We start from the raw sequence: 8535 nt of genomic DNA, 5'->3' as shown, positions 1-8535 counted from the left end.
TGGAGTCATAAATTAAACACCACTCCATCATTTCGTCCTTGAGAAATTGTCTTTTTCGTTTGACAGGTCCTGGTCGTTGTTGTTTTTTTTTTTCGGGAGCGTTTAATGAATGTCATACACAGGACGGGCCGGTCCGGTCGGAGACCCGGAGGAGAAGGAGGAGTGAACAGTTTGACCCATTTTGTTACCCGTTCGTCGTTAAACGGTCTCTGCCTGTTTGATTAGAAAACGGAAAACCGAAGAATTGTTTGCAAAGAAATGAGCATCGACCGGTGGGTGCGGCGCCTGGCCAAACTTTTGCCACCCTCGGAACCACTCGTCCGGCCCGCACACCCGGTTACGCACACACGAACACTGGGGCGAACGAAAAAGGGTCATTAGCTGTCATAACAACGGGTGGAAACAGGTGGAAGCTATCATCTTCCTTACGCGCGCCTTCTCCACGGCACGCGCCTCTCGCTGGGGTTCGTCGATATCGATCCAACAAACAAACGTGGTCCACCTCGCTGCCGCGCACCGACCCCTTTGGAGTGGAACTCCTGGAAAACAGATTTCGAGATTGTTTCTAGCATCATTCTGGGCGTGAGCTGACAAAAAAATTCCGATTGCGAACACTCCTAAATAACACGTGGGTCAATAAGTCTGAAGGATAATGACTATTCCCAGAAAGTGCCATAAAACATACACATGTCATAAACAGTTTGACATTTTGACGACCATGGAGTTGTCAAAATGTTTTTGGCATTCGATTCGATCGAGCGAGTTGTTGGTTGGTGAGTTGACAGACGATAGGAAAAATACCATTGTTGATATATAGACTGTCTAGTCTACTTTAGTCAAACGTCCTCCAGTCTTGACACAAGGTGCCATATCGGCGGAGTATATAATCGCTTCTCGGCATGTCTAGTGATAACCACAAAAACGCAACCTATTTCTTCCATTTGCGATGACACTTTTAGTTTGTTTCTGGCTTTACGTTTATAATGCCTATTTTAGGATTTGCTCTTGGTCTTTTTTGTAATCCCGTTCTCTTGAAATAAAATAATCAAAACCATGTTTTTTGGCACTCCTGGCAACTCCTCCGAACAACGTCCTCTGCGTCGACACTTCTCAAAAGGACTGGTTCCAATGAAGAAGTAGCCGAAACTGAAGCATAGTTCAAGGCCAAACGACATATCAGTTCATTCAGCTTACGACGCGCGCCAATTTTGAAAAAGGACAATGCCTGGACGAAAAATTTTAATTTTCGAAAAGATCGCTGACCCTCGGTATTGACCCCGACTACCGGAAATAAGAACGTCTGAAGGTGAAAAAAAAGTCGACCAAAATCCCACGGGCAGACCTGTTGGGTCAACCGAAGAGAATGCAGCCCCCCAACATCTTCTTAATGTCCCGCCGGGGTTCGGACGGAGCAGCAAATGCTACCCTTTAATGGGCGCCGTCCTTTTTCAAGGATCATCGCCGAAGGCCAAAACACGACGGCCCTCCTATCCTCCAAGAGTCCTTCTTTTCGGAGGCAGGACGACTTTCGTTCACTGACCGCATCGGCAGAAATCGTTCAACGTGAAGCAACGAGACAAGAACGGCCGACGGCCTCTACCCGTCAGGATGGGCCCCCGAAGGACAAACTTTCTCGTCGGATGCGGTTTTATTCGTTTTTTTTATTATTTTATATGCCAGAAACCGATAACCGAGGAGGGGTCGGTCGGTCCCGTAATCCTTCGTTCCTCTGCCCCCGGGGGGGAAGACGCCAGACAACCCTCGGTCGTACGGGCTACGGGCGGGAATCCGGTCAATCAGATGATCCGTAGTCACACAGTTAAAGGACACGCGGTCGGCCGGGTTTGTTTTTATCACCTTTCACGACGGGGGCTAGACGGGCAAAAAAAGGATCGCCGGCGGACACGGCCGGCCGGCCGGCCGGCTCTCCGCGCGGATTCTTTGGGTCGTTTTCCTGGGATCTCCTCTGCTCGTCCGGCGCGCCTTCTAAGGGGAAAACTTTTCGCAGCCACCCCTCGGGGGAAAACAGAAGGAAAATGTATTTCGCTCATTTCCCTATACCGTTCTGGGGATTTTTCTTGGTGATTGTGATTTTTTTTTAATTGTGTGTGTGGCCGCAGCAAGGCAAGAAATACTCGACGAAGATACGCACATTCCCTCCGGGGTGCGCGTATTTTTATTTTTAATTCATTCATCGTTCGCCGGCGTGAGATTATGAATGAAGCCGGGAAATGGTGTGCTGGAAAACGCAAAAAAACGGGACCAATACCGGTGGGGGTTTATTGAAACGATTCGATCACGTGTGACGAAGCGAGTGTCAACCACGAGGCTGTACAAGGATACTGAGAAACCGCGAGATAATTAGTGTAGTTAGATCACGCAAAATAGAATACACTTTATTTCGTTTAACAATTTTTCGCCACACTGTTTCATCTCTTCCTGACGTGAGTGATGCTCAAGAAAAACGAAGCCAACTGACAAAGCACCATAAATATAATTAAATATTTGAAAGACAAACTACAAAGGCAAGCTAACACGTTCATGTGATTCAGGATACATAATTTATCAGTGTATCAGAACCCTTTTTATCCTTTTTATATTTTTGTGACCTTTTTGGGATACAGTAAAATTTCTGTTCAACCTTCAGTTCAACAACTGTTGGCAATAAATAGAGCTGTCGACGGCTTTCCTAATCATTGCACCTCAAATTGGCCGTTTTCCATTGAATTGAATTTAAAATGGACCACTCGGACACAGGTTGACTGTTACTTATAGGATCAACTTTATGATTTGCTAGCTATAACCGGTGCGAGCATTGCTTCGCTGTCTAAAGTGGCTGTTCCTTTATCTTCGATTGGTTTGGCAGCCTAGTTCTAGTCCTAGTCCTGTTATTTAAAAACTTTTTTTGTGGTAAGCAGAGTAAAGAATAATCAAAGCTCTAACCTTCAATTTCACAGCAGCAGTACAGGTAAATGAAGCCAGTTAAGAAATCCTTTGGAATAATTTACTGCCTGATTTTCCACTGTAGCGATTGACATGAAAATCATACTTTCCCATGTCATCGAGAATGCTGTAGTTCATGATAGCCAATCAGTAGATTACAGAGGTTTTTTGACAATAGGATAGAATTTGCATCTCTTGACATCGTTACCATATCTTTAAATTGATTAAAACCACAGATAAAACAGTAGAATCACTTTCTCTTTGAATCGATCTCACGGTTAGTGTTGAAGTTAAAAATTGAAATTTAAATATAGCACACGCCACAGGAACGTACGGGGATCGGCCTTCGTCCCCATTCGATTCTCTGTGCATTTTTGCTACTGTTTTCATCTTCCTTCCCGTTTATGAACTCCCAAATTAAGCATCGAATTCGAATCGAATGGCTTTTTTTTTATTTGGCTCCGAAAAAGCCGACACACCCAGCTGATCAGCTGCTGCCGACGGAGAGAGGATAATCGTGCACGGAACATAAAATACGCGTCATCCCAACGAAAGTGAATCTCGCACCTCCCCACCACCAGCCCCGCGGCCCCGGGCTGGGGACACAAACACACACGCAACCGAGCGCGTGCATATTTTAATTGATACCAGGCACTTTCGAGTGGCGCGAATCGACAACGCAACGGGCAGGATGATGATGGCAGCGGCGTAAAACCGCAGCAGACTGCCGGTGCCTCCGCCGCCGCCGTTGCCGATCGCATTTCATACCTGCTTTATGGTCCCCGTTCCCGGGTGTCCGCCCGTCCGCCCGCCCGCAGGGCACTTCCAAACTTAATTCTCGCCGCCATTCATTCACAAAAGTTCCAGCCGAACAGCGGTGCGAACTGCACGTTGGCTCTGGCTCCGGGCGACCCGTGGTGGGCCATGCACTTGCACTGCCCCGTGGTGGGCGGCTTATGTGGAGAACACAGGGTGGTGCGCGTTACGTTCGTAAATAAATATATACATATAAAGTTTAATCTTGTGCGCGCGTTGGCTGACCCTTTCCGGCCAGCCGGCCGGTGGGTGCCGAGGGGGGCCACGCAGCAGGGGGGTGGTGGGACTGTATGCATCCCGCTGCAATGTGCGTACGTTTGTATGTGTGTTTTGCGCGAACATTCGCCGGGCGGCCGAGTCGAGGCCGAAAATTTGGCGGCTCGCGACTGATTTCGCATCATTCATTGATTCTCGTGTTTCATTCATTCATCGCTCCCACCCCTGGGGGTGGAATAGGGGGAGGCGGCGTGCGTGACGGGGGTGAGCCAGACCGACCACCCCCCCCACGGGTGGTGGCGCATCCTCCACCGCCGCTGCTCAGGCACAACATTCAAATATTGAGAGCGTAGCGGCGGCAGATAGGTCGATGGGATGGAAGCGCAGCATAGTAGCACCCCCCCACCCCCTCTTGGCGTGTGTCATTGCACCAGACACACCCACCCACACACACACACAGCCAAACGTAGGGACAAACACGCGATCATCATTCGACGACGATTCCGATGTTGGCTCCGATTTTCGAGGCGGCGGCGCGGGTGAAGCGCTTTTCGAAAATTGGTTCCCAATTGATTGCCACTTCCGCGTGTCACACGAACACGGGTTGACGGATGGTTCGGCGGGTGGGAGGGATGGGGGGTCACGTGTTGCGCTTGGAGCCACCGCAACCCACAGACTGGCGCTGCCGAGTCTGCCGCGGGGTGTTTTGGGTTGAAATTTACACCACGCGACACAGGGAGCCGCGCATTTATGCTCCTGCCACGGCGGTGGGCGGTGAATCGCGCGCGGTTCTCGCGTGATGCTGATTATGGTTCACCTGCCGCCGCCGCCGCCACCGCCACCACAGACTGGTGGTGGTTAGCCTGCCTACCTGCCCCTTTGATCGCGGAACTCTCCGCTCTCTCCGAATGCTTGAAATGCCGATTCAACAGATGTTGGCAACAGGGTCGGGGCAACATTAAAAAGGACACCCGCTTCTAGTGCAATGTTGGAGAGTGATGCATTCGAAACGTTATCATTGCCGACAGTTTGTGGCAATGGCTACAATGAAGTGCTTCTCTGTCTGATCTACAGGCTCAATTTAAATAAATGAGGCGAAGACACCCGAGAACTCAACAAACATGGTGGGTAGAACTCTGTTTTTTTTTGTGAAAACTCGATCCTAATCCGTCCCGTTCGTGGTGTATTAGTTTCACCGGGCTTTAAAAAGTGTAAAAAGCAACTAAGAATAAGGAGCGGTCGGTCAGTCTTGAAAGGACTTGGACAGAAACAAGAGTAGAAGAAGGTTTTTAAGGTTTTAAAGGTTTTAAAAATTTAAGAATTTTTAGCTACATTCGGTAGCCTAATAGCTCAACGTCTCTTACGATAAAAACCTGTCGTAAAAACATGAAGGTTAAAGAACCTGTCATTAAAACAATCGAGATGAATCAATGAATTAACAATAAAAATGGCAACATTGCACATCAACATCCTGCAGAATCCTGACAGGACATGACTGGACTTAAAGTTGCATCATCAAATATAAATCAACAAACCATCGAAACTGACCAACAAATAACACATGAACAATGGAAGCAACATAACCACTAAGGGAGATGAAGGAATGGAGCTCAATGTCTCCAAACTGGTCCAAAATCAACAACAACTCTTAAAATCCAAATAAATTATCAAATTCGCTCAATCGCTGTCGGTAATTTGGTAGGTACAGAATATGACCAATTATTGTTTCTTGGCTGGCAGCTGCTACACCACAACCCATTTGCTGCAATCATTAATTGCATCAAAAACTAATGCCAAATTAACTCCCTGACACCGTGAGTACCGTGTTCTGAGGCAACCTTGCATTAGGAATCAACTGACGAGTTGACAACTTGTTGATGGTGCGCCCACCGTACGGATGCGGAAGTCCGTAAACCGACAGAGCTCTCAGGCAGGATAAAGGACAAACTTTTCCATCCAAACCACCATCCGAGGTAACCGAGAGGCAAAGAGTAGTTCGGCTGATCGAGATGAGTGTCTCCCGCGCCGGCGGAAACAGGTTGTGTACTCGTTTGTCAATTAATTGAACCACCTGATAGATGATGCGAAAGGCACCCTCTAGGAGTCAGAACCACACGACAGTGTGTGTTTGCAGCAGGTTTTGAATCCTTGCCAATTGGCCGACTGGAACGTTTTGGCCAAATGCCCCTCAGATTGGGCACACGTTGGGCATTTTTTGTCGATCTGGTCGATCGATTATTCTTCAAATCGATTTCCCGTTGATGATGGTTTTGATCATTCGGTTCCCCCCGCCCGGGGCGGCCGGATGACAATGACAACGATTTGTGATGAGCCTACATTTTCCGCACCCATCAATCCGGCCTGGCAAATCGATTTGGCCTCGAGTGACGTGGCGCTACTCTTCCTGTGCCACTGAGCACAGCGGTCTCCAAAAGGTGCAATTATTGGCCACTCGGTCAACCGGTCGTCCGGTTGGACACAGGTGGTCAACCGGTTCTCTCTCTCTCTCTCGTTCCCGCTGCCTCCCGATCGTCTGTCTATTTTCATCGACATCGATCGGAAAAATCGTTTGACACCTTCTCCAATACGGGCAGCACTTTTTCTCCACACTTTTTGCCCACACTGTGGGCAACAACGGTGGTCTAAAAATACCTCAACAAAAACACCACAAACGTCGTAATCGATATCGATTTTTCCACGTGGAAAGCGAAGACAATTTTCGCAAAAGCAAATGGGCTTGACACGACAGCGTGGCCAGGTCGGTGTGTGCCGGGGTGACATAACTGAGATGGTGCAGAGAGAAACATTCCAACAGGGTGTTGTCCACCTCTCGCCAACATCGCCTCCCCGATGGTGTGTTCATTAATAATTTGGCGCGTAGGTTGAACGATTTGTAGCGGCCGCGACCGTGACGTTGTTTTCGACCAGATTTAGCACAGGAAACGTTTTGCTCGGCCTTGTGTCGGGGCGAACAAGTTTGTTGTGCGCGTCTCGCACCGCGCGTAAAATTTGGCAGTTTATTTTACCTTTATTTAGATTTATTTGCCATTAGGAAGCGATGATACCCCGATAGAGTGGCCGGAATTTAAATTCCAATAAAGTTCACAAATAGCCGGACAATAAAAAAAAAGCTGGTCGCTCTACATCGTAAAGCCTGTGGGGTTTGGACTAAAGGACTCGATGAGCCATCAATCTACGTATCGCGATACTTTAGTTCTCTGCTCCATTCGAACACCATTCCGGAAGGCACTTCTCGCCTTCGGCCTGCCTGCTAGGGCTGGCTGGTCCAATTACTGCTGCATCATTTCGATGATGTTTTTCCACTCCAGTGCCATCAGAAATTGATGAGTTGCCGTGAGTTCGCAGCGCACATTCTCGTTCCTGCCCCGCTAGCCGGAAGGATATTAACATTATCCTAACCAAAGTATACCGAGGAACGGGAACCATCGCCGCCGTCCTTTTATCGAATTACCTTATTTGTCTCCCTGCACGGGCACATCCACACGGGTTGTGATCACCGTCTGTAGGGCACTACCGGTAGCTGAGCATAATTTTCTCAGGTGTAGAGAGCTTCAGGGGCACACCACTCTGATATGCGCGCCGCAATCGACAAGCGAATTGAAAATTTTGCTTCGATGCAAATTAGAAACTAACAGAGCCGAGAGTTGACCGTACACCGTCGTGGTGGACCTGTGGCGGTGTACCTCTCCGGTGTACAGACAGCAAAGCACACCCGCGTTAGGCTCATCATGAGTGCACTTCAATTTCCTGCAGGAAGCGCCATTCTATTTCGCCACGGACAGGATATGGCTCTGCAGGACGTGGCTAGCGAGCGTGGGGCCCACCGGCATATTCATTTGCAGCAGGAGAAGTTTCGTTGATCAACGCAACGTTTTCAATATATCTCGATGCCGAGGGGCCAGAGCTTCTGCCGCGCTGCCCCGGAAAAGAGAGCTCGGAGGAAGTGCATAGAACGGCGAGGCATTTCAATTAACATGCCGTATCTTCGCACAATCAGCACAAATATCTGCACTACACAACAGACCAGTGACCGGGGCCTTCCAGGAGCATGTTCCCAGAGCAGCATCGGGGAATGGGCATCATTTTGGAGAATGTAGCTAACACATCGGCAATGTTCACTTAAAATCGACCCAGGGCAGAGTAAGCATTTCCATTTCTCTACAATCTCGACAATAACTTCCACAACTTCTACGTGAGATCCAATGGAATCCCTTGTGTTCCTGAAATCAGAGAGGTAGCCCTCGCTAGGAGTCCTTGTCCAACAGTCAATAGTCGCCTATTTGCATACACTACTTTCACTCCACGCATCGCTCGTAATTTGCACGCGCAACGCAGATTGTGCACTTCAGATTGCACTTCCGTCGTACGTGAGAGAGGGCGTATGGATCCGTGAAGTGCACCAAACAACAAACACACGCAGCGCGCATTTGTGCAAAATCTCCCTGCTGGTGTGCGCGCGAAAGGCGACCGCCACCTCCGCTTTCTATTTCAGGTTTTGGGATTATGATTCAGCCCGAGCAAATCCAGAGCTCACAAAAA

The 8535-nt window shown here is 48.8% G+C and overlaps 1 protein-coding gene across 1 annotated transcript in view; it reads right to left on the bottom strand.

The window, feature by feature from the left end:
* The window catches only part of LOC131215354 (methylcytosine dioxygenase TET), a 141583-nt gene that overhangs the window by 22021 nt on the left and 111027 nt on the right, over nt 1-8535 (bottom strand). The window lies entirely within an intron of this gene.

The sequence above is a fragment of the Anopheles bellator genome, chromosome 1, assembly GCF_943735745.2.
Source record: "Anopheles bellator chromosome 1, idAnoBellAS_SP24_06.2, whole genome shotgun sequence".
Taxonomy (NCBI): Eukaryota; Metazoa; Arthropoda; class Insecta; order Diptera; family Culicidae; genus Anopheles; species Anopheles bellator.
Note: the sequence above shows the minus strand (reverse complement) of the source record. Positions and strands in the feature narration are given on the sequence as shown.